Here is a 26,434-nt window from a genome sequence, read left to right on the forward strand (position 1 = left end):
GGTTCCCAAGCTGCCTTCGAAGGCTTGCACAGTTGACGAGCATTCGCGTGAACACAAATGATTATGACGGCACATAATTTGATCATTCGTGTTGTATCTGTGAGCCACGAGCTAACAAATTCATCCTCACATTTAAATCTGCACATTCAATACTAATTAAGAGGGCGATTATAAATCTCAGCCTCAAGAATGCCTTGGAAAAATTATGCATCCACTCAATACCAGTTCAAGCCAACAATGCACTCATCTCTCAGAGGCAGGGCACCTGGGACAGATGTTAATTTGTGTAGCTGAAAAGCTTCTCAAGACCATAAGGGCTTCTAGTAATGTACATCCAGCCCACAAAGAAAAAGGAACCATTACGGTAATACCTTATATTCATAGGGTATCTCACAACTTAAAGAAGACAGCCCAACATGTTGACGTAAAAGCATTGGGTCTCTGCCCCCGATAAACTGGCAGAGTTATACAAGATGACGGACACAAAAAACAGGGAAAATAAATTGTGCAACAATTGTGCAACAAGGCATACTGCATACCACTGTCATGTAAGCGCTTTTACGTTGGACAATCAGGTTGTTGCATTAATGACAGGCTGTGCAAGTATACAAATAACTTTAAAAATAAGACAGGTGGCTGGTTAGCCATTCACTGCAGAGATTGCGGATGCAAACTTAGGCTCGACGAGTGCACAGTAATAGCAAGAAATGACTCGTTTGATAACAGAAGCACATAACATCTCTAAATTAGAAGCTGAATGCATAAATGAGGTGTGAATTGCACTGTCAGCAAAGAGAGAGCTTTTTTTGAGTGGATGAACACTTACATAAAGATGTAAACGACATGTGCTGTGTTGTAGCAAGTGTATAAAAGGGTCAAATTATTTCTGAAATAAAATTGTTATAAGTTTGTGCCTTGCGTGTCCCATCGTTCTTTCTTGTGTCGTGTTTGTTGTGCACAACACTACATACTTATGGCATACCAACAGGCCCAAGTAGCTACCTTTGTGGCATATATTGCAAGTTATGAATAGGACGCAGTGACTTTGCAAGGCACATTGACTTGTAACAAATTTTACGGATGATAATAGTTTCAAAATGTGTGTCGTAAAACTTCAGGTGCAAGTTCACTGTTATCTCACTTAATTTTCTACCTAAACATTGCATTATGCACTGAAGCTCAACATTAAATAGAGCCCCAATTTATTTTTTTCACACACTTTAGGATCATGTTGAAACTAGCATCACCGTCTGAATCATTTGAAGTGGATATGCCTTGTGAACTTGCTTGCTTCAAAATTTTTGCATTCTGTACCGTAAATGAATTGGTGAACTTCATTCACGTTCGATTCAGTAGCATTCATCTGGCACATTGCTTCAGCTCGCAGCACAATCATTTCTCAGTACAAGTGAGCTAATATGCTTCTCAGTGCTCAAGAATCCGAGGCATTCAACAGATCTGCACCCTTTTGACTACCATGCACATGCTTACAAATTAAAAGAGGCACTGAAACAATTTTGAACTTAGTGTAAAAAAGCATTAATTTCCAATCTGTAAATGCTGCCACAAATTCACACGCCTTATGTTATTCTGCTGCATGCCACAAGGAACCTACACACATGGTCTCTCACACAGCTTTCAAAACCCATGCTCTTTTTCTACCTTAGGCAACATCAGTGACGGTGTTAGGTAAAATGTGATAGTCCATAGATGCCATCAGGTGCACGTGTGCGGCCCCTTCCAGATTTTCTACAAGACTGTGAAGTGCTCAAGTGGAGGTTGTTGATTTTGACATGTGCTGCCTGTTCTGTCGATTCTCCTTTGCAAGGTGCCAGCCTTGAAGGGTTTTATTGATTGAAGGGAATATGGCCTTTTGGCCTAGTACGAGAAATCGGAAAGGGAAGTAGGTGCGCCAGGAGTGGAAGGAACACTGAGGAGCAGGATCTACAACCAGCGCAATAGCTCGTGGAGTCCTTGACAAATACCAAGAAAGACTCTAGGTGGGTGCGGCGGCCATGTAGACCACCAACTGGTCGGATCCGCTCCTTGTAGCTCGGCACCTCTTCCTGGTAGGGGTGCTTTCTCCACGCCATTGTGTGACACCTGGTCTTCTTGGCCATGGGTCGTACAGTTTCCTTGGAGTCTGGGACAGTTGCAGCCGCAGCTGGGAGTTGTCGGCATACATGTCTTGACGACATACCTCGGCTCGACATCTGTATTAAGTGTGCCACTTTTCTGGCATGTTGTCTCGTGTGAGGGAAAAGCGCCAGACTGCAGCTAGAAAAGAAACACATCTACAACATGGGGTGGACCAGCAGGCAGTGCATGGTGGTTTGGAGGTCTACAACATCGCACAGCAGTAAATACACAGTGTTACCATATAAGCATGCAGCAGAAGGAAGAAAATTGATGGAAAAGTCGCACTTTCGCCCAAAAGACGGCGCATCGTTTGCAACAGCAATTAGTGGACAGCTATACGAAGTAAGAATAGTAGTTTCATCGGCCATATAAACTTGTAAACATAGGCATACTAACTAAATTAACAAGTAAGTGTCACTCACCCACAAGCAGACACACCTCACTCGACGAGCGCGGAAACTCGGTGTCCGCGCGCTACAGTCAGGAAACGCAGCAGCAGCATTGAGTGAAGTGACCTTTGTGCTGCCGCTCCCATTAACGTGAACTAAGCTGCGAAAATACAGCGCAGCATGAACTCTGTACTTATCGCAGATGGCTTTCAATTAACTCTTTCCTTACTGACCCATACAGCATCGATCATTATGGATCGATGGTTTTGAATGCCCCGCCAAAAATAAAACGCTGCACTTTCGGACGCCTGGCGTCATCTGGCCTGTAATAGGATAACTACTGCGCATTTTATTTATTTATTTATTTTTGTGTTCAGGTGCGAAGGTTGTTGCGGAAAAAAAAATGCAGCGGAGGAGATAGCGCGGAGTTGTCGCAAGATGCGGCCGAAAGCGCGTCACGCGCCATTGAAGAAGTCTTCTCAAAGTGATTCGGCTGCTTCTGATGCCAGTATTCTCGATATGAGCAGTAGTGAGGAGTCCATAGAGGACATTGGATCATCTGAATTCGACTTTGACAGTGATGATTCGTCTGACCGCAGCCCGAACTTTCAACTAGTGTGGCAAGGTAAGTGTAGTTTAGGATGTCAGTGTTGTTGTTATATGGTACTGCGCGTGCTTTGTAAGTGACACTTGTTTACATTTCTCTTTTAGGTTGTCAACTGCATATGGAGGCAATATTTTGCCAAACACGTGGTGCCGAGCCAAGTTCTCACCGAAACGTGCTCCCGGCGTACACCCGGATGCGACACGCCGAGTGAGAAGCGGAGGTTTCTCAGCGCACTGGACATGTTCATGTTTTTTACCGCTGCCATGATTGCCACTTTCTGTGCACACGCCAACAAGTATGCGTGGATGAAGATTTTTGAGAAGCCCAGCTATGCTCAGCCAGATGGCTCTTGGCTAGAGGTCACGCCCCTGAGAAGTTGCGTTTCATTGCACTGTTGATTTATATGGGCATTGTGCAACTATCTCGGCTCCATTTGTATTGGAACATTTGAACAATCTACGGCAGTCTACTCCCAGGGAAGGTCATGAACAGGAAGCATTTCCTGTCCCTGCTTGTATTTTTGCATGTCTCGGACCCTGAGGATGATAGTGCGGCTAGCTTCAGCTGGCAAATTGCGGAAAGTATTCCCACTACTTCAACAGGTCAATGAGGCGTCGACACAACTTTTTCAGCCACGGGAAGCCATTTCAGGCGATGAAAGAATGGTGAGATCTAAAGCACGCTTGGGAATCGGGCAATATATTCGTGACAAGGTGACAAAGTGGGGGTACAAATTGTGGGTTTTAGCTGAGTCACAAACTGGATACACACTGCGGTTCTTCATTTACACGGGCAAGTTAGGAAACACTGGGACCACATAAATTGACTTTTAGTGTAGTCGGTAAACTTTGCGACAAATATTTAGGACAGGGATACAAAATTTACGTGAACAATTTTTGTACTTCGAAGCACCTTTTCAAACAACTCCTTCGGTGAAAAACGCTGGCAAGTGGAACAACGGGAAAAGATAGTCGAGGCTTCCCTGGCGATCTGAATGATTCAAAATGGGAAAAGAAAGCTCAACGTGAAGACATTTGTTGGATCAGGGAAGGAAACTTCTTCTTTCTTCAGTGGAAGGACCGTCGGGCTTGTAAGTCTTGTGAGCACTATTCATACAGCTAATGAACATGTCCCTGCAAACAGACGTGCCAAAGTGGGCAACAAATGGAGCGAGATGACCATAAAAAAGCCCTTGTTGGTGCATGAGTACAATGCATGCAGGTATGCTGGGCATTGACAAATCTGACCAGATCATTGGCACATACAATGTCCTTCGTAAATGTGTGCGCTGGTGGAAAACACCGTTTTTCCACTGCATAGATATTGCTTGTGGAAATAGTTTTATTCTATTTCAAGAGCATCAGATAGGGCACCCTGATATTCCTGAGCTACGTCTGAGTGCCCGCTTTGACCAGCTTTCTTTCCGAGAGATGCTCATGAAGCAAATTTTGAATCTTGATGATCACTCAGCCAGCATATCTGCCACCCGACTGGGTTTGCCACAACCCTGAGAAGGTTGACAACCGAAGGAACTGCAAGCAGTGCTATGGGAACACCAAGTTGCTGCATGACCATTGAGCTTCAGTCACCATTTACGGGCTGCTTGAGTATCTTTCGCTGGGCTTTTGTGTTTGCGAACTAGCACTACCCGAGTATGGCGACCTTCGAGTACACACTGACAGGCTTCAGCGACTTTCTCGAACGGCGGTGCTTCGCTTTCGTCGAGCCGATGCCCGCACACTCGGGTGTGCTGCCTCTGTGGTCTGGTGCCGTCCTGTACACTGGTGTTGCCTTGCGGTCACGTGTTCTGCAAGCTCTGCAAAGCTGAGATCAGAAATGAAGCGATGTGTCCACAGCGTCCTTTCGACAGCTCGACGTCCTCCGACGCCAACCTTGTGACACTGAACTTCTCGCAGTGCGACTTGAAACAGCGTCACGTTTTGCAGCACCTGTGAAGTGCACCTTTGTTTTACCACTGCGCGTAACTGTTTCGCCAATTGGCACATGCGTCGGGTGTAAGGTCAAAGGTTGCCTGAAAATGTACTTTTTTTACCTAGAGCACTCAAATTTTCAGGAAGTGTACCTGGGGACACGGACAGTCATTTGTATATTCCAGTTTTTTTTTTTTTTTTATTCAGTGTAATCAAGTACAGTGGCGATTTTGTACCTTCGCATGTATGTTTTCATTCCGTTTCTTCAACTTTCAGAAATAAATATAGAAAAATGTGGCAGTGCTTTCTTTGTATTTTATTACATTGGAAAGGCAAAACAATCAGCTACATTTCCATGTATAACGATCTGTTGTACAACTATATGTCCCCAAGAAAAAGAAACATTAGCTAGACACTTAGCAAAAACAGCCGTTTTCCACGGTAAGGAAAGAGTTAATACGTAGCGGCCGCCACCTGGAGTAGAACGCTTCTCCCCCTCCCTACACTCCCACCCCTGAAGCCATGCGTGCGACGGAAGGCGGCGCACTTCCTCCTCACTTTCCTTCGTTGCATTGAGCCGCGATCGCGGGTTCACCCTTGCACACTTTCACTTGCATGTGCAGCATACGGCACGCAGTGACGATTTCGTTGCCCTTGGACTTTATGCAGAACCTCGCAGCGACGCCAATGGCAGAAATGCGCCTGGAGTGTCCATATTGTCAATAAAAAAGTTAAAACCTAGAACGCCATTCTGAGAACTGCGGTGATTTCCAAGTGGGGAATACGTGTTGAACAAATTATCTTTTTTTTTTTACAATCTTCTGCCACTACCATTACTCTTCATCAGCGTCTCCTTGACGGCTCTGATGACATTCTGCTGCTGAGCACAATTAAAGTTGTGGGCCCGACTCCCAGTTGCGTTCCGATTGGGGCAGAATGCGTAAACGCTCGTGTATTTATTTTGAAGTGCATATGTTAAACAGCCCTAGTTTGTCAAAATTATCTCTTACCAGGTTGTTGTATATCTTGCAGCCCGTGTTTTGCTCTGGCGTGTAAACACTACAACTTCATTTTTCTTTTAGTGCTTTCTCTCTAATGTGCATATATCTGCAGAATCAATCACTCTGGAAACTGTTGAACCAAAAAGTTCTCGTGCGCTAGTGTCAAGGCTGCACGCGCGCGCAATCAACTCCGTGTGTACAGAGAGAGAGAAAGAAAGAATGGAGCGTTTGCCCATAAAACACCACTAATCATCTGTGACTTCTTTAGCCGGCGTCGCGCAAGCTAGAGCTAGCGGTGGACAAAGGGTAATCTTTTCTTTAAAAGGAGGGTAATTTGTAATCACCTGTAACTTTCTTAATACGAGACGGTTCACTTTATCCCTTTAACTGTGCTTACGTGCCTATATAATTGGTCCAAACCACTTCAGGGACCCTTTAAAGGCATGTTGACTTGATTATTTCTTTCTTTCTTTAGCATTAAATGAAAGTCGGGCAACAGCTAACCTTAGAAAAAATGATGGCAAAACTCGTTGCTTCCTAAATATTTCATTATAATAGCTTTTCTACAGCCAGTCATGGTTCCGTTTCTAATGTTACTGTATCGTGATGTCATCTTGCAATATGTGGCCAGATGGGATCAGGACATTGCTGTTTCGACACTCGCTGTGGCCTACTGCTATGCTGCTACATGATCAGCCCTTACAATGAGAAGCTGCATGGCAGACGACTCGAGCGAGTGTCAAAACTTAGCAATGTCCTGCTCCCACATGACTACATACTGTGTCATGATGTGATGACACAGTAACCTGGGAGATGAAACCATAACTGGCTATAGGAAAGACATTATAATAAATTATTTAGGAAGCTCCTAGACTTCCCATAATTTCTTTCTGGGTTTTCGATGTCTAGGGCGTTCATAAATTGCGAAAACCAGTCAAAAATACCAGGCTGGTATACTGCTTTAAAGAACCTCAGATGACTGAACTTATTTTAGAGCCCCTCACTGTAGTGTTTCTTACAGCCCACATGTTCCTCCTGCGATTTGAATGCAGACACTGAAGATGGAAACAATGGAAGCATGAAGGTTGTTCCAGTCGGCACTTGCTGGAATTAAATAATTGAAACATGGATGGCTGCAGTAACACGGTCATGCCGAAGCTGAATTGATGATTGTTTAGGGAAAAAATGTATAATGGTGGGTAGAAAAAGGCAGTGATTTAAAATAGGATTGTGATTATTGATTTTATTAAAACAATGTGTGCAAGCAGTTATGATGAAGGAACGTCTTTGAAGAGTGCTTAATTTTTTTCAGAAAGTAGGTACTTAGCCTAAAGTATGCTACCATACCTATAGTGTCATTTATTACATGACTATGGCAATTATAAAAAAAAAGTTGTGTGAAGCTGGCTGCATTCACCAGATGTGTCACTGGATTGACAGCCAAGCAAATTTTATCGCAGAACAGCAAGAAGTAAAATATTGTGCACAAGAGATCTTGATTTTAAATGAGCTAGGACAGTTGCATAATGTGTAATAGCTACTATAAGAAGCCACTTAATAAAAGGGTGTAACTGATATTCTAGACATGATGAGGAAAATGTGGAAATTGAGAAGGTTGTCATCTTCATTGACTTTTCTAAAGCTCTCGATACATTATTTCATTCTCACCTCTTGCAAAAATTAAACGCAGTACTAAAAAAATCCTGTCTGGTCGATTGGATTGCTAGTTTCCAACCAGTCCCAATACGTAGAATTTGGTACTGCAAGGTCCTAAATTTTGAAGTCGGCTCTGGGATTCCATAAGGATCAGTCCTGGGTCCTTTATTATTATTTTTTGCCAATGATCTCCCAAAAAATGCTTCTTCCAGCATTCGTCTTTATGCTGACGATTGCATCTTATACGACGGGATTGACTCTGCGACTAGTTATAAGCGATTGAACGATTCCTTTGTCTCTTTTGGTGCTAGGTGCGAAAAATGGAAAATGAACATTAATTTTTTTTTAAATGGTTGTTTCCCTTCACGAAAAAAGTGGAAACTGTAATTGCAACATATTCCTTGAATGGACCATCTTCAACAAGAGCAACATTTACTCATAATCTCGCATGGACTGCACACATTGACCAAACATGTTCAAAGGCCGTAAAACAACTTGGATACCTATGTCGTACTATTCAGAAGGCCCTGAAGGCTACTAAACTCTTGTTCACCCTGTTATTGATTATGCCACCACAGTGTGGTGACCTCATAACCAAACTAACGTAAACTAGAAGCAGTTCAGAAAAAAGCTGTCTGCTTCATTTTTCCCCGGTATGACCGCTATTTTTCACCCTTGTCTGCTCTCCCTATGCTGAAACTAGCATTACTTTCAGTAAGTTGTGATGTGGAATCATTAAAATTTTTTCAGAACATAATTAGCATGTTCTATTATACTTCAAACACAGCTTGTACATCTTTCACCAAGCCTTTTTGCATGTGTAACTTCCGCAAGCTTCGTAGTAACCCTTTCTATGCTCGTACAAATACTTTCAAATACAGCTCCTTTCCCCACACTATAGAATTATGTAATTCCTTACCTGGCTGCCTTCATTCACTCCCGATAAGTGAATTCAAACGTGCTCTCTATGAAAATGAGTATGTGTAACTGTTTAAATTAGGTTTAGTTTATGCTTTATGTGTTTGCATTTCACTGTTTTGCTGCTTTTAGAATTCAAGTAAACGATTTTCCAGTACTTTGACTGTTATACAAATACAATTGCGAATGTTGTAAAATTCATTGTTGATATCACTTTATTTTTTGTTCACCACTGTATTAATCCCACTCCTGCAATAGCCCTCCTATGGGGCTGCAGTACATACAATAAATGAAATAAATAAATAAATAGAGAACATTACTGGTGGTGTGTTAGAGTAACACAGATGAATGTAAAGAAAAGGGACACGCAGTCAAGGACAGTAGATAATAAGAATGTTGGTCGATGAGATTAAGTAAATTTGCTGACTGGTGTTAGGTACAAATCGAGACTGCCAGAAAACGTTGTCCTGCTGTAGAAATGAAATAAACCGATGAGAAGAAGAGATTAGTGTGAAATCTTGCTACTAATGTTGCAGTCGCAAGCTATTGAACGTATTTTCACACCAACTGCAAACTCAAATTATTACACCACTCTCCACTAAATTTAGGTTTATCATACCGAATATCTTAAACATCACTTTGTGAGGCATTAATTGTAATGGACAGAAGCATGTATTTTTCCAAGCACTATCAGTATATTGTTCCGAGAAGAATGAGCCATAAAAGGCAGTTAACACTACTGCAAAATGGAATCCAATTCACATCCAACGGACCCTAATGTTTGCTTGTTGGTGAAGCATGCTAGAAAACTGAGGTGAGTTGGTGTGTGCTATAGTACACTTTTCCCAAAGTTCCACCCTTTGTGGCTGCCCATTTAGCCTACGAGGCAAAGCAGCCCTGGTCGCAGTACAAATTCCTTTACTGAGTGCATTATTGCTGGAAAAGGGGTGCATAATTCCATTTGAATTTGCATTCTTTTCACTGTGAGGAAAGTACATGTTGAAGCAGTGCTGTCATCATGTCAATGAGCAAAGCTATGGAACAGGAGGGACTGTCATTGCATGGTGTTGCTCATAAGGGCTTCTGTACACATGCACCTCACTCAGCTATACCACAATTCTGTAAACTTATCGTGCTATGGTCTGTTACCCGAGAGGAACCATGCAGCTATGTGTAAATGTGACAGTTCATACACTTGAACAGTAAAAGGAACAGACCAGAGCTGCCTTGACAGCTCGACAGTATTAAAAGTGGGCACGTATTATTACTGTACAGATGCAACAGGTCTGTATGTATACAAGCCACAGGAGAAGCACCATAGTACCTACACCAAAATCTCTGGACCCAGACAGGCCGCCAATGGAAATTGACCCTGGCAACCTTTAACACCTGAACTTTGTCGAGCGAGGCTGGCTTAGCAGGAATCTTTAAGGAAGTATCAGGCATTGTTTGGGATATCATTGACCTTAGTGAGGTTAGAATTGGTGAGGCTTATAGTACAGTGCTAACAACCATGTCCTCTGCTATAGAGGTCTCCCAGATAAGAAGCAATATGGGGTAGGATGCCTCATCCATAAGGAAATAGTGGGCAACATCGACGAATGCTACACCATTAATGAGAGGGTAGCAGTAGTTGTCATCACACTTAATAAGAAATATAGGTTAAAGGAAGGGCAAGCCTATGCTACAATATCCAGTCATGATGATGATGAAGTGGATCAGTTTTATGAAGATGCAGAATTAGTGATGGGAAAAGTGCAAACTCAATATATTGTAGTAATGGGCAACTTCATTGCAAAAGTGAGGAAAAAGCAGGCTGGTGAACAAACAGTTGGCAACTGTGGCGTCGATTCTAGGAATGCTACAGGAGACATGCTGGTAGAATTCGCAAAAAGGAATAAGCTGCGAATAATGAACACCTTCAGGAAGTCTAGTAACAGAAAGTGGACCTGGAAAATCCCTAATGGTGAAACAAGAAATGAAATAGATTTCATATTTTCTGCCGATACCAGCATAGTGAAGGATGTTGAAGTGTTAGGTAAAGCGCAGTGATCATAGGTTGGCGAGGTCTAGCATTCATCTCAATTTGAAGAGAGAAAAAGTAAAATTGGTTGGGAAGAAACGAGCCAACCTAGATGTAGTAAGGGTAAAAGCAGACCAGTTCAGTCTGCTACTTGTAAACAAATATGCAGCCTTGGAACAGAGAGATGAAGATGACATTGAGGTAAAAAATGAAACCATAACTAGGCTGGCTTCAGAGGCAGCAAATGAAGTGGGAGGTAAGGCATCAAGGTAGCCAGTAGGCAAGCTCTCCCAGGGAACAAAGGTGCTAATAAAGAACCGACAAAGAATGAAAGTGTACAACTCAAGAGATAAGCTAGAATTCGTGGAACTTTCAAAACTGATCAACAAGGAGAAAATAAGGGATATCCGAAATTGTAACGTGAGAAAGACTGAGGAAGCCGCAAGAAATGGACGCAGCATGATATCAGTGAAGAGACTTGACATAGGACAAACCAAGATGTACGCACTGAATGATAAGCGAGGGTGATATCATCAGCAATCTCGAAGGTATAGTAAAAGCAGCAGAAGAATTCTGTACTGACCTGTACAGTACCTCCATTCAAAGCAGTAACGAACTGGTTGCAGAGACTCCTTCTATAACTAGCGATGAGGTTAGAAGGGCCTTGCAAGACATGAAAAGGGGAAAAGTGGCACGAAAAAATGGAACAGTAGATTTAATCAAAGATGTAGGAGACATAATGCTAGGAAAACTGGCAGCTCTCTATACGAAGTGTCTATCGACTGCAAGGGTCCCAGAAAACTGGAAAAATGCAAACATTATACTATTCCACAAAAAGGGTGACGTTAAAGAACTAAAAAAATTATAGGCACATTAGCTTACTCCCAGTATTCTATAAAATATTTACCAAAATAATCTCCAATAGAATAAGGACAACACTGGAACTTAGTCAACCAAGGGAGCAGGCTGGCTTCAGGAAAACTTACTCTACAATGGTTCACATCCATGTCATTAACCAGGTTATTGAGAAATCCACAGAGTAAAATAAACCTCTCTATTTAGCTTTCATAGATTACAAAAAGGCATTTGATTCAGTAGAGATACCAGCAGTCATAGAGGCATTACGTAATCGAGTACAGGCCACTCATGTAAATATCTTAGAAAATATCTACAGAGATTCCAAAGCTACCTTAATCCTCCACAAGAGCAGTAGGAAGATACCTATAAAGAGAGAGGGCAGACAAGGAGACACAATTTCTCCAATGCTATTCACTGCATGCTTGGAAGGCTTAAGAGTAAGGCTCAATGGTGAATATCTCAGCAACCTTAGGTTTGCTGATGGCATTGTTCTATTCAGCAATACTGCAGACGAGTTACAATGAACGATTGAGGACCTTAACAGAGAGAGTGTAAGAGTGGAGTTGAAGATTAATATGCACAGAAAATAAAGATGATGAATAGCCAGGCAAGGGACAAGAGTTCAGGATCGCCAGTCAGCCTCTAGTCTGTGGAGGAGTACGCTTACCTAGGTCAACTAATCACAGGGAACCCTGATCATGAGAAGGAAATTCATAGAATAAAAATGGGTTGGGGCACATACGGCAGACATTGTCAGCTTCCGAGTGGAAGCTTGCCATTATCATTGAAAAGGAAGGCGTACAATCAGTGCATTTTACCGGCCCTGACATATGGAACAAATAATTTGGAGACTGACAAAGCTTGAGAACAAGTTATGGACCATGCAAAGAGCGATGGAACAAAGAATGCTAGGCATAACGTTAAGAGACTGAGAGAGGTACAGATCAGAGAACAAACAAGTATAGCCGACATTCTAATTTACATTAAGAGAAAAAAAATGGAGCTGGGCAGGTCATGGAATGCGTAGGTTAGATAACCAGTAAACTGTTAGGGTTACAGAATGGGTGGGAAGAGAAGTGCAGTCGAGGAAGGCAGTAAGCTAGGTGGGACGATGAAATTAGGAAATTCGCGGGCACTACTTTGAGTCGGTTGGTGCAGGACAGAGGTGATTGGCGATCACAGAACGACACCTTTGTCCTGCAATGGACGTAAAATAGGCTGATGACCTGCAAACCCGAACTTTTGGTTCCTCTTGCACTGGCATGCAAATGCCACGACACTCACTCTTGCTGTCAGCTTCAAGAAGTCCAGACACAACATTCTGGTCTAGCTTTTTTAGCACTTGATTAGTTGCCAACAGCACACAACAAACCATCACAAAATGCACGTCAAGTGGAATGCAGCTACATCGTGAGGAGCACTTAAGAGACTTCTTCTGGCAGGCAGACAATCATTAGTAGAACTTGAGGCCATACTTTGGCCAGCCGACAGTTCTCTCGGAATGCAACGCACTCCCTTCTTTGGCAGTGGAAAATTAGAACCAAGTAAACGTAAAAAAATCTATGGTGCCATGGAAAGTTACCGTGCAAACTTTAGGGTGTCATCACCACCAGTCTTTCATCTTGGTGTCCATTTTTAGATTACCAAGACTCTTCTCGCATTGAAAGTGCCTGTGGTGACCACCTTACATTGCCTAACCTCCTCGTCTTTCCTCTCCTTTTCTCCCTCTTGCCATTGCACAAGTGTAATTCACTAATACTGTTTAACTCGTCACATCTTGAATATCGGAGGTGGCGGTTACACTTTACTGCAAGCCACTGATGCACAGGTCATCAGGCCACGCAAGAACTGTCTGGTCAAAAACCGACTTGCTTCAAGTGGAAAGGAAGTGTATGTGTGTGAAGTCTGTCATGTGGCAGAGGTAGAGAGGGGATGGGCGAACTTACAAGAACTTGCGCAGTCTATAAAAGGATACAACTGAAAGAAACAGCACTTTGCAACCAAGGCACATGGACCGCGCAGGGTTGTGTTACTCCGCTAGCCAATCACAGAAGCAAACGAAGTCATCACCATGCAACGTTTTCAAAACGGCATCGTCTGCTGTTCTCGTCTTTTCATTGGCCGAAGCGATGAGGTGTGCAACAGACATGGACAAAGTGTATGGAGTCTGAGCATTTCCCTGCCAAGTCCATTATACTTATGGAACTTCAATGCCAACAGAAGTGAAACTTAATAGTAAGTTTAGTAAGGCAATGAAGGGGGCTAGTTGGTGAACGTTCATGGTTATATTGCACTGTTTTACAGAGACGATATTAAGTGAAGGACGGGACATGGACGGACGTAGCGCAAACTACCAACTGTTGGTAGCTTGCGTTATGTCCGTCCATGTCTCATCTTTCACTTAATATCGTCTGTGTAAAACTGAACGCAATATAACCATGAATAGTAAATAGTTGCAGTGAAGCGTTTTCAGTTCAATAAAAAAATTATGCTTTCACCATTCCACTATAATAGACGAGTGAAAACGTATACAATTATGCGCTATTATTTTTGTGGTTACCACCTTATTTAAGTACCAGGGAAAGTTTGAAGTACAAACTACTTGCAGCCTCGCCAAGGAACAGAGGCTGGCAATTATGAGAGCATGGGCGAGGCTTCACTGCAGACTTATGTTGTACCCGACTGTAGAAGCCAGTCGGAGATGGGAAGGAAGGAGTGGACCAGCGCAGTTGCTAATGGTGCTCCAGAGAGGAAAAGGACGGCAGCACTGAAGTGCCGTCGCCCGTCTTCTGCGAGCTACCATCTGTTGCACGTCGATCCTCGAAGAGGTAGGATGCACGTCGAGCGCGCTAAAATGATCCAAAGCTTAATAGGTGCAATGTGATGCTAATGCATTCATCTCGAATTTACCTCTATGTCGCCACAGACTGTTTAGGCACCCTTCGTGATAAGTGAGAGGGCCACTTCAAATTTCAAGTAGTGGCTGATAATTAAGACGGTAAACAGAAACACGTTAACCACTCCAGTAAAACGTTATTAAAAAAGTCAAATTTTCATTTTTTTTTTTCGCCAATATGTTAAAAATTAAATAATGGGGTTTTACGTGCCAAAACCACTTTCTGATTATGAGGCACGCCGACGCCACTATGTCAATGTGATGCAAGACCTTTGAAGTAGTATTTCGTAATTGGCTTGCAGCTGGGTAAGACTCCTTAAAAATACGATCTAGTCCATCTTTACTAATATGGCAACAAAAATCTGACATCACAACCAGCTGGTGCAGGAAATTCCCAAGGGATCATCCCAGTAAGCCTCATTTATAGAACCATCTCACATCCCAAAGGTGGCTCTTCCCATTATTGGAGAAAGCAATTGGCTAATTAAACCCATTTTTATCTTCAGTGTCCCTTTAAGCCCTTTACTGTCGGCACGCATAAATACCTGAAAATTTTTTTTTAGCGAAATGTGCAGAACACTGAAGAACATCACCGAAAAAAAAAATAGACGTTTTTAGGGATAGAGGGGAAACATCCAGCTGTTAGTAGGCCCCACCCCAAGCTACCGATAACTTTGAAGTTTGCAGACAGCCATCGTATGTGAACCATAGGTCCACATTTCATTTACTTTACATCACGTGCCACCACTGCAGCCACCATCTTGCATCGGTCGGTCTCCAGCGCTTTCAAAAGCAGGCGAGTTCCGCGCCAAACTTCTGTCTCATCCCAAGTTCCTGCTCTAAACAAATAACGCCACTGCTTGTGTAGTGTTGGCCGCAGACATTTCACCAGACACTTCGTACTCGATGCCAAAACTCTGTAAGAAAAAAAGTTTTTCTGGTACATTGTTTTTCGGCAACACTTGTCAAAGGGTTACCATGTCTAATGTGACAAATCGCAGGGTGAAGGAGAAATCAAGGCTTGTTGCAGCAACATGCACTTCACTTTTGGCAACCCCTTTATGGTGAAGCACACTGAAACCTAAAGGAGATGCACCAGGTCATTGTGGGATGAGCATTTAATGGAGGTGAAAGTGATGATCCAATGTCCAGAGGTGTGCCTTGCGCACTTCGAGAGCTTGGGTCCGTCATGTAAGAGCAAGGGCACCATCCGATGCAGGAGCCAGGCGATAGTGGTGCAGCCAAGCCAGCAAGGTGAAGGCGCCATCTTGGGACACACTCCCTCTGCCAACAGCTGGGCTTGTCATCCGCTACCCGTGGGTCCGGCCTACTTGGACCTCTCACGCATCTTCCTGCGCTTGCGCTTCAACCTTCGCATCCGCTTCTTACGCCACTTGGCCCTCATTGCTGGTACGTACCTGTTAGAAACAAAACACGGGTCGGACTCAGCGCAACGCACAGCCTTGTAGCCCAGAAGGTGCAAAAGTTACGACTTGAGACTGTTTTGCATTCCAAAAAGTGGGGAGTGATCACTCATTGTGTGCTAGTAAAATACTTCTGTGATGCTTACGTTTCGTCTGTATTGCACCGAGGGCAATCAGATGAATAATGCAGGAGCTGTTCCAATTCTTTTTTTCTCTTTAGGTTGGCTGATGCGCCAACACCAGTGCCGCTTTAGAAAAGAACTAGAACAGATCCTGCATTGTCCACAGATGATGGCCCTCAGCAACAATATTGACTAAAGCCTCACAGAAGTATTAGTAGCGCACAATGGATGAGCCACTTAGAATGTGCAACAAGCTCTTGTTACAGATTAGCTGACATGGAATGTTGTGCTCATTCACAACACTTTCAGCAAACACGCTATCAAGAGACTGGAAATCACAGCAGACGTTTTTGCTGCATAACATCCAATATTGTCTAGCACTGGGTCTCCCAGCAGCCAAACAGGTCAGGTTCATTTGCTTCGTAACTTTCACACCTTGCATACTCCGCAATGACACATACTGTTCAGACTTCTAATTCTGTTAACAATGGGGAGTTATGCAACACCTCTGGCCAGTAGCCATCCCTTCGTTTTTGCGGCCTGGCCCTTTCTCCCACAAGAACCAGCACCAAAAGCACACCTAGTGCGACATACGGAACGCCCACGATACTTGTGCTGTGATGTGCAACGCCTTCATTTTTACTAACTCAGTCATTTCAACATCTGTGTGCACACAACATACCAGCACGATATACAATGACGGGCAGAAAGATTTTGCCACTGGTTGTCGTGCAACCAGTGGCTATGCGAGATATGTCGTAAGACAATAGTTGTGTTAACCGACTTCGCAAAGGTAAATTTTTGAACGAAGTTTGACCTCTGCTACCGAATAACACAGGAATAGTGTTACGAGAAATAATTCCTACTCAAATGCGAATCCTGTAATTCGTATTCGCTTAGTCTTAGCTCAATTCTTCCCGACCTAGATAAATGGAATACCAATATGAACAGTCATTGTTTTGAAACAATAACACGTACTATCGTGAAACACCATTCTGTTTTGTTTTTAATTGCGTCCGGTCTGCATACTTGGCCTATATCGCACATTCCACAAGCGCGACGCCTAGAAATCATTAATCGTGCCACAAACCAAGTATCTTATTTATGAGATTGCGGTATTCGGTTCTTTACTGTCCTGCACGTAATGCATCAACAAAAACATCTAACGTACGCATAATCGAATAAAGCGTTCTCAGTCGTGCTCACGGCATGGTACAGAGCGTCCCGCATACGCGTGACGGCATGACTTGTAATCGCACAGCCGAATTGTTTAGACAGATTAAGGTCCTGGCCAAAAGAAAGTAATAATAAACGAACGCTATTACCAGTCAAAACAAGAAGTTAGTAGAAAAAACCAGCGTGTTCACACCACCCCTGTTCGCAGACACCGAACTCGCTTTAAAATATATATTGCAGTACATATTTCGCATGAATAAGTATATTAATACCTCAAGAGTGTTAGTTATGTTTGTATTAGGTACTTTGTAGCCATGAGTATCAAGGAAACGAGCAGATGATTTACGATTTACTTACCGCACAAAACGATGCGACCACGCACGGCAAAGAGAGTTGACAAGTTGGGATTGGTCACGTGAACAGCCCGAAGCCTCGTAGCTCGGCTTGTACCGGCTACTTCTGGCTGGACATTCTGCATGCTTGCTTTTGAGCGGTTTCTATTTCGGAAAATGAGATGTTGAGCGAATTATTAGGGAAATCTCTGCAACTCTACATATCAAACTTGCACACTGGGCCATAAAGGAGGTCACGGTGGCCCGCTCTATCTAGAGAGCATCGTCTGGAGGGGTCTGGGCCGGTCCTATGGATATTCACAAGATATTCACTAATAGGATACCCACTGCCAAAAAATGGATATTCTAGGGATATGTAGAATTTTTCCGGCGGATGTCCCTCACATGACCGTTTGGCCACATTTTCCGTCTCCTGTGGACAATCCTTGCATGTCCAAGTCCGCGAGGGACATCATGGGGACATGCTGTGAACATTTTACGGACGCATACCAGGGCCTTTTCGCACAGTGTTCGTCATAATGCCTTTTATTTATGGTCGCAGAGCGCTAGCACGCATCAAGAACACGTACACTTTGTGCACACGTTACGCACGCGTGCACGTGTGCGGTAGTGCACCATACTCCGCATCATCTAAAGCCCTATAGCTTTCACAAGCACAAGAGGCTTATTCGCAAAGTACTACGTGCACACGAGCTGCAGACAATTCAGATGTAATTTGAACATGTAAAAAAAACATAATTCTGTTACGAGGAAACTCAGAAAAAGCCTCAACTAACTGGAGCACAAATGTTCATGTATATGCCGAAAAAGGTCCATATGGGATCACATTATGCATGGTAAGATATCCGTAGCAGGCCCATCATGTTGGCTCACGTTTACAGGTACACATTTCAGATTATAGCGATAGCGCACACATCTCCTAGGTTAGTGATACCTCGTGAAGATTATGATGCGGATTCGAACTCTTCAAACTACAACTTTCGTTTCAGCACTTATTATGCAAATACATAATCCTTTGCTATAATAATTCTTTTTGATTGCGCTAGGTCAGACCTCGAAACCTTCTTTGAAGGTACACAAGTGATTGACCATTAGGGATTCTGAGGCACTGTTCATTAGCCAGCGAACTATTTAGAAATGACTCTTCATGCCGGCTCAATCAACAGAAGTGGTTATGAACTCAATGAACAAAAACGCTGTTCATCGCAACTGGGCTGTTCCGAAACCGAAACCAATTTTCAGCTGAAACAAGTCGGGGCGATTAGGTCACATGCATGGGTCACATGACATTTTTGAACGACGTCACGTTTCGTATTTTACCCAGCCTCTTTTTGTGCCCTCTTCGTCGTGCGTGCTAGCATCGTTCCGTGCGGTAAGTAAATCCGGATTAATCAGCCTGTTTTCTTGGTGTTCATAGTCAGTATTTTGTTCATAAAATATGTGTAGATATCATACCCACAACCGAATTACATTTATGCCATAAATGCAGATTTAAATTGTGTTGCCGGCTTCGATGTCTTAGTGCAAGTGATGCAGGACGCGTCGCCGAGTTTATTTCTTCCCGTAGTGTGTTGCATCACCGCGCTACTTTTTTGCTAACAATCTATACATGCGGTTACACACCTAATTTTGTTGCTGAACTGTATAGTTTTTCTCATGTTCCTACGTCGTGTAGAAAGCGACTCGGTGCCGAGATAACTGGGCGAGCACTGTTTACAGTTCTGCTTAATCACGAATCCACGTATTTTATTCGATTGGCTGCGCCTCCCTGGTTTTTTGTGTTCTCGAGAAGACGAGTGCTAACATTCGAAAAAAAAAAAGAAAAGCTTTGATACGTGCTGTTAAGAGCGTCAGGCATAGCGAGTAGGTAGCCTTCAAATGTATAAAAACACCTACTCGCAAGAAGGTTTCGCACAGCAGATGTATGGATATGTAGTAACTTTGCCCCACTATGTTGAGGTAGTTGTGATCCGTCTCAACTTTCGGAACTTCATTCGGTTAGACATGTCACTGTAATTTCGCCTCCCTGGTTTTTTGTGTTCTCGAGAAGACGAGTGCTAACATTCGAAAAAAAAAAAGAAAAGCTTTGATACGTGCTGTTAAGAGCGTCAGGCATAGCGAGTAGGTAGCCTTCAAATGTATAAAAACACCTACTCGCAAGAAGGTTTCGCACAGCAGATGTATGGATATGTAGTAACTTTGCCCCACTATGTTGAGGTAGTTGTGATCCGTCTCAACTTTCGGAACTTCATTCGGTTAGACATGTCACTGTAATTTCGCTCCACACGGTGTAGCTGGTTAATGCCATCGGAAGGCTGTCCATTAGGTCATAAGCACGGTGTAAGAATAGGATAGGTGGCTGAACGAAGGCCGTCCCGGCGGAAAAAAGTCGTGCATGTATCGCTTTGCCCTCGGCAGATGGCGCCACAGACACAAGGGCCTTGGTTTTGAACCAGAGAAGCAGGACGAGAGTCATTGCGGATGTGAAAAGCGTCAATAAAACGTTCGAATTCGCTTCTTACGGTAAACTAGATGCGTATGTTATTCGAGCTTGAGACGGAAACTTGTTTGCGATGAACGAAGCATACGTTTCACGACATTAAGCGTTCTCCGGGAGCTATGTAGTGCACGCGCTCATCCATGCCGGTATAGGAGCATGGCACAATGAGTCCAGCGCAACGGTAGTTGGCAATACTGATCAGGCTCCTTGACGCTGCAGCGAACTTTGTGAAATATTAGTGGCTACGATACATGACCCAACCACAGACCTTACCATGATGAAATGCCAAAACGTCCGCACGAAAACTAGTTTTACGTGTACTGTAACCTATATAAGCTCGCAGTTAAATTGTAATGGACTGCAAAACAACTTTCCAATGTGGCTATTCGAAGGCCGCATTTTTTAATAACTGAAGTTGAATGTTCTGGTAGAGGTTGTTGTGATGTTAGTGTGCAGGATGGCCTAGCCTTGGTTTGACGGCATTTCCTCCGCGTGAGTCAATCATATGGACGACTGTCATCTAAAAACCACGGACGCAAAAGCAGTAAAGTTTTGAGCAGATTGACATTTATTTGACATGTACAGAGAACATGCCATAAACTGAATTATTCGTACAAGCGTTAATGTTCCATAAACAAACCGGACACTGGCACACATGTCGCGCACACGGGTAAGTTCATGACGCCCATCATTTAATTCAGCACATTAAACGTAGAGTTTTCACCTACTGAAGCTTCGACAGCTTTCGCAGCTCCTTCGACTTATTTTTTGCCTCAGATTTCTGTTGTTTGCAGAACTGCCTCATTCTCATGGCTACATAACTGTGTAGCACGCCAGCCATAACTTCTTCTTTATGGTCGGCACAGGAGAACTGAAACTTGTACTTATCAAGCATGTTTTCCAATGTTAATTCATAGGCATTTCTGAGAGCCGCATGCTTGTGGAATTCCATCTCCGTTGCATGAAGCAACTGAAAAAGACTTCGCTTTGGGTGCAAAAGACCTCCCCTGGTTTTACACAGAACAAGGCTGCTTTCCGGCTGATGATGAAGTGCGCTTTCTTCCAATAACCCTTCACGGCATTTTGCACACGTTGTGCTTTTCAAGTACTTGCGGCATATAAAACCAGCTAAATAATAAATTATGCAATCTGCAGCTGCCGGTGCTTCATGCAAGTTGTCGAACACATGGTCAACTTCCTCTTCAGCAGCAACTAGGCCATCTAGCTTCTCTTTGAGTTGCTTAAGGTGTCCTTCTGACTTGACACTGTCGTCAAAAGCAAGTTTCAAATCTTTGAGCGTGAGTACAGGTGCACCTTGCCGAGATTCATTTTCAACTTGACAGTTTCCGAATTTAGGGGGTTTAATCAAACTGTAAACTGATAACATGTTGTAAAGCTGCAGAAATGTGGGCATAGATGGGTGGTCATTTTGGCCACCAGCCTGTCGGATAATGCCAAAAAAGCGTTCCAACACGTCTTGGTTAAGTTTTCCTGTTAAAACATATCTGAAACCGCACTCCTTTAGCAGGTATCTTGATAGTTCCAGTGCGGACAAAATAGTCACACGAAGGCCCTCAGCGGTTTGCTCGGTTAGGAAACTTGCTCTTGAGATTTTTCCTGATACGACTTCTTTTTCCCATTTATTTAACCAATGCAACGATGAGGCCAGGACCCTCAAATCTCGGCTGCCAACAGTGATGCTTTCCTTTGGATGGTTTCGGTTAAGAGCATCAAAAAGATCATTAAACCTTAGTGTGAATTCTACTGTTGCCTTGACATTTTCGAGCCCTTTTGTGCCTCTCTTCGAGTAGAATTCCAAGCCTTTCGATACACTCAAGCTGAACAATTGAGTGGCCAACTTCACCCGCATTTTTTCGGTCGTTGAAGGGTTGATGTGGGACAGAGTCAATTTGGGGCAAACACGCAAATTTCCCGGCTGTTTAGAATCCTCCATAAACAGCCTGTCAAAATGTGCCCAGTGAACACGATCGCCATTTACGCACAACACTTTCTGTGAAAGCAAACGGTTCCGAACGCATTTCAAAAGATGGGGTGCGTCAGAAAACACATATACGTTGCGTTTTTCATCAACGGGGTGGATGAAGTAGTTCCGGGTATGTTGCAATGCTCCAGTGACGCCGAATTCCTTCCACATCGCACGGTTCGTACTTGCGCCATCACAGACGACTGCGTCGACTAAGGCTCCCGCATCTTCAAGCAAAAATATTGCTTTTAAGACGAGCTGAGCGAGTACAGCTCCCTTTGTGGGGCCCTTGCTTGCAAACACAGCTATCGGCTGAGAGTACTTGTCGCCAAATGACCGAAAGGTAAATACAAGCCCGTGGTCAGCAAGGTCGTCGGGGGCCTCTGAAGAGTCTCCATAATCAGTGAAGCCACTGTATGTCATCGTCTTCGAATGAACTCGAATTTCCTTTCGGACGCGCATTTCGTCGAAAACAAGTATCCCGTGGCGTTGAAAATCGTCTTTAGTGGTCATCTTCTTCTTAAAGGCCGTGAAAAACCTCTTGTCAAAGCCACACCTGACTCTTATCATGCTCAGGTACTTGCGCACCGTCGTAACGCAAGGAAGGGGGAGCACCTCATTATCTCGCAGGAACGAGTATGCAGATGGGCTGCGTATGTGCAACAGCAAGCACATCAGAAGCCAATCCTCTGTGTACCGTCTGCTTTTTTTGTTCGTGAACCTCGCTGCTGCTACGCACTCCTTTACCACAGTCAGCTGAGCACTAGGGAGATCTATTCTGCGTAGTTTCTCACCCAGTTCTTCTTCTGACATTTTTTGCATGTGGATACGAGCTTCTGCAAGCTCCGCCGACATTTTTTTAAAGCGGTTGAGCAGACGATTTTTTGACCTTTTCAGAGCATAATTTGCCCGACGCAGTGCTGCAACTTTGTCCTTGCTCTGGTATGAAGTCAACGGACGCGTACCTGAAGGCCTAAGCCTGCGCTTTCTTTCTTCTGTTCTTTTCTGGTGCATTCGCAGGACGTTTGAAAGGCCAGAACATTTGTGACATACTAATAAGTTCGAGTCACTAGGGTCAAGAACAATAGAGCATCTCTTGTGCCGCCATCTCTGGTTGTTGTCCAGATATGCGCATTTTGTTTCAGCGTGCGGGTACTCCAGAGTGCTCGGTCCACCACTGCACAGTTTTGTCTTATCAACGTGGTCTAAGAAAGCCTTAACGTCATCCATAGTTGTTAAAGTACCTTCAAAGTGCACATCTGCCATTGAAAGTGACCTGCCCATCACGGTTATGTTTGCCAGCATATCTTCATGAATTTCAACAATTTTAGTGGTTACGAACGAAGATGCGGTGCTCACTGGCGATAGGCCTGCATCTGACAGTAAACGGCTTACAGGTACTTTGGTGCGCTCCAGTTGGGAGAAGACGACGCTTTTTACTTCTCCAAAGTCGAGCAGGTGGTATCCCCATGATTTTGACGGAAGAAACGACCGTGGTAAATCGCCGAACAAGCTTGCGAACGCAGATTCCAGGGATGAGCTAGGTCCAGCAGATTGAGGCATATTATCACATGTCTGCTCTTCAAACGCATCCATGTCGTGCTCCGGTGCACTCGGCAACGCTTGAAACGAGCTCCCATTAACGCCACCACTGTCACTGCTACACGAGGCTTCTTGCTCGTTACAATCTTTTGATGAAGCGCATTTTCTTTTCGACTGCGACCACGGTTGTCTTTCCGCCGGGCGCTTCCTTGTTTTCACTGTTTTAGATAGGTAAGCCGGGCAGTCGGGAAATCTTGTGGGAACAGCATCGCTCGCCAGCGATGCCTTTCGCGGAGCACTCACCAAGACGTGTCCTTTGTAGTGCGCTGTCCAGGTCTTGGACACAAGGTGAGGCTCGAAGTGCTTTTCGCAGACGTGATCATTCGGCTGAAGGACTCGATCCTTCCTTGGGATAGCTCGACGCCAAAGGTTCAAGCGTTCTTCGTCTTTCGGTGGAGAAAAGAGAGACAGTTTCTCCGTACAGCCTTTGTAACCCGTTCTGCAGCGGGGAACAAAACATTTCTTGCCCATCACACTCACATGTGCACGCCTGACACCAGAAAAAGAAATGCCGAGCCGCGTTGGGATAGGAGCGAGCGGCGCTAACATAACCAATGTAGGCCCCTAACAATGTCGCGCCACCTGTCGGAGAGTGAACAAAACATGCACCAGTGTTGGGCACTGCCGCTCCATGTTTAGCGGCCGCCGTTCGCACACCTATCCTATTCTTACACCGTGGTCATAAGTCATCCACTCTCACCATGTTCAGCCTATTACAAGTTATCTGCTGACTTAGTGCTCCCAGAGTAGGAAAATTGGGCTATTTCCTGCACTAGCTGAACCTATTTTATGCTTGAAAGTTTCATAATTTTATTAATCTGTCTTCGTCACCTTACTTTTTTCGAATCAATCCATATATTCATTTTGCTTATATTTCGCCTATAACTCCCTGTCGCTACTTGTGTGGCACTTAGCTTTCAAGTTTTTGTTATCCTCCCACTGTCGGCAGTATAAGTCACTGCACATTATTAAATTTTGTTTTTCTTAGAAGTTTATGAGCCGTTCACTGCCTTCTAGTGTGCCAAGTATCGTTTTCTGAGGTAACCGTGCATACTATTTCATCTTTAATATCACTGACAGATGTATTGCTACACCGGGTACAAGTTATACAAGTTAGGTCCTGCGACATCCCCATTGAAATTAGGTCCCGCGACATCTCCATTGCCCTTAGCAGTGTTGCATTCTTAGTGGCCTTTGTTTTTTAATGCATGTGCTTGCTTCAGGATAAACTAGTAAACTCACGCCGTGTGAAAGTGTGCGAGTATGAAACAGTGGAGCTTTGCGTGTTTACTGTGGCAGCACTGTACGGTTGCATGAGAGGGCAAGTATTGTGCGTGTTGCACATACAACGCCCTGCCTGCCTCTCAACGGTGCTTATGTGAACACGAGAGGCTGCAACCGAATGGCTAGTTTGCAAGACTTTTTTGTGAATGCTCTCAATGAATTGGGCCATAAAGTTCAAGTAGTACAGCTGCACTAGAAGGAAAATGAGCGTTTTTGTCAGCATCTTCTTTTTTAATGAATTTAGAGGCCTACATAATCTACTAATGCTTTATATTGTTACGAGAACGAAGGATTAAGATTGGAGACAATGAGCAGCTTCTGTAGCCTACTTTGCCTTATTGCTGAATGACGCAAACAGGTTTTGCTTTGTTCTGGGAATCGTGGTTGTGCAGGTGATGCCAAGGTTCAGCAATTTAATGGTGCCGTTATATCAAATTAAAATGTGCGACTTTTTCCAACTAGCACACTTGCAGGCTGTCATGGTTCTATGTGTGAGAGGTGTGTGGTGCAGCTCTACAACTATAAAATATCTTGGCGCTTGTTTAAAACTTTTATCTTGAAGTCGTTTCATATCTAAGCAAGCACACCTTGCCTTAAGCAGTCGGAAAACCCAATGCTGCACAAGCTTCAGTGTTATGTAGTGAACATGTACGCTGTAACATATTCTCAATAGTGTACACTTTCTGTGGACAAATGCTGAAAGTATTATCATTTGAAGCTTTTAATATATCTTATGGTTATGGGGAGTGCATCATACTGAATCCAAGTCGCGTTTTGTTGCAAATAGGTACGTGCCAGCATGAGGGCCAAGTGGCGTAAGAAGCGGATGCGCAGGTTGAAGCGCAAGCGCAGGAAGATGCGTGAGAGGTCCAAGTAGGCCAGACCCACGAGTGGTGGAAGACAAACCTGGCTGCTGGCAGAAGGAGTGTCCGAAGACGTCGCCTTCAGCTTCCTGCCTGGACTGTGCCACCACGACCGGGCTGCTGCATCGGATGGCGCCTTGCACTTACATGACGGACCCAAGCTCTCGATCTGAGCAAGGCACTGCCCTGGACATTGGATCATCAACTGTGCGTCCATTAAAACCTCATCTCGGAAAAAAATTCTTGCTTGTTTCTTTTTGTTCTTGAATTCCTCAGTGTTCATTCAAGAGTTGATATTTGCTTGCATTTAATATGAAATTCTGTGTTGATAAACCAAGTAAATGGCACAAGTATGGCTATGCACTCTTTATATTTTTTGACAATAGAAGTGAAAGACATTACAAAGTTCTAACAGCCTAGTTCAAGTGAATTGGTCTCTAATCAGGTTATATGCTTTTACCACTGTGTTCAGACATGTGCCTTAATTTGAAGCCCATCTGTGTCTTTGTCATGATCTCCACAAGGTGGCTAGAAACCCGGAAAAGTCATTGAATTGTAAAAAAGTTTTTCATTTTAGTGAGTAATGCACAATGTCTGATTAAACTGACCAAATTGTAAATTCATGTAGGCTGAAAGCTTTCCTGTGCAGTAATTGATTGTGGTAAAAGAATTGATTTGCAAATTACACATAATACTGACTTAATGTGA

The 26,434-nt window shown here is 43.7% G+C and overlaps 3 long non-coding RNA genes across 4 annotated transcripts; 2 read left to right on the top strand and 1 right to left on the bottom strand.

The window, feature by feature from the left end:
• The first annotated feature begins 2,961 nt into the window (after positions 1-2,961).
• Positions 2,962-5,364, top strand: LOC135915182 (uncharacterized). Its single transcript, XR_010568536.1, has 2 exons — positions 2,962-3,153; positions 3,240-5,364. It is a non-coding gene; the product is annotated as an uncharacterized lncRNA (long non-coding RNA).
• Positions 5,365-14,741: 9,377 nt separating this feature from the next.
• Positions 14,742-18,087, bottom strand: LOC135915181 (uncharacterized). 2 transcript variants are annotated; one of them, XR_010568535.1, is made up of 3 exons: positions 17,498-17,650; positions 15,396-15,836; positions 14,742-15,335 (listed from the first exon to the last, which is right to left on the bottom strand). It is a non-coding gene; the product is annotated as an uncharacterized lncRNA (long non-coding RNA). The 2 variants fall into 2 exon arrangements; XR_010568534.1 differs by lacking the exon at positions 14,742-15,335 and having other exon boundaries at positions 15,519-15,836; positions 17,498-18,087.
• A 477-nt stretch (positions 18,088-18,564) lies between these two features.
• On the top strand, positions 18,565-25,966 carry LOC135915151 (uncharacterized). The gene is made up of 2 exons (XR_010568526.1): positions 18,565-18,865; positions 25,651-25,966. It is a non-coding gene; the product is annotated as an uncharacterized lncRNA (long non-coding RNA).
• Positions 25,967-26,434: the final 468 nt, after the last annotated feature.

Source organism: Dermacentor albipictus, chromosome 8 (assembly GCF_038994185.2).
Source record: "Dermacentor albipictus isolate Rhodes 1998 colony chromosome 8, USDA_Dalb.pri_finalv2, whole genome shotgun sequence".
NCBI classification, from domain to species: Eukaryota; Metazoa; Arthropoda; class Arachnida; order Ixodida; family Ixodidae; genus Dermacentor; species Dermacentor albipictus.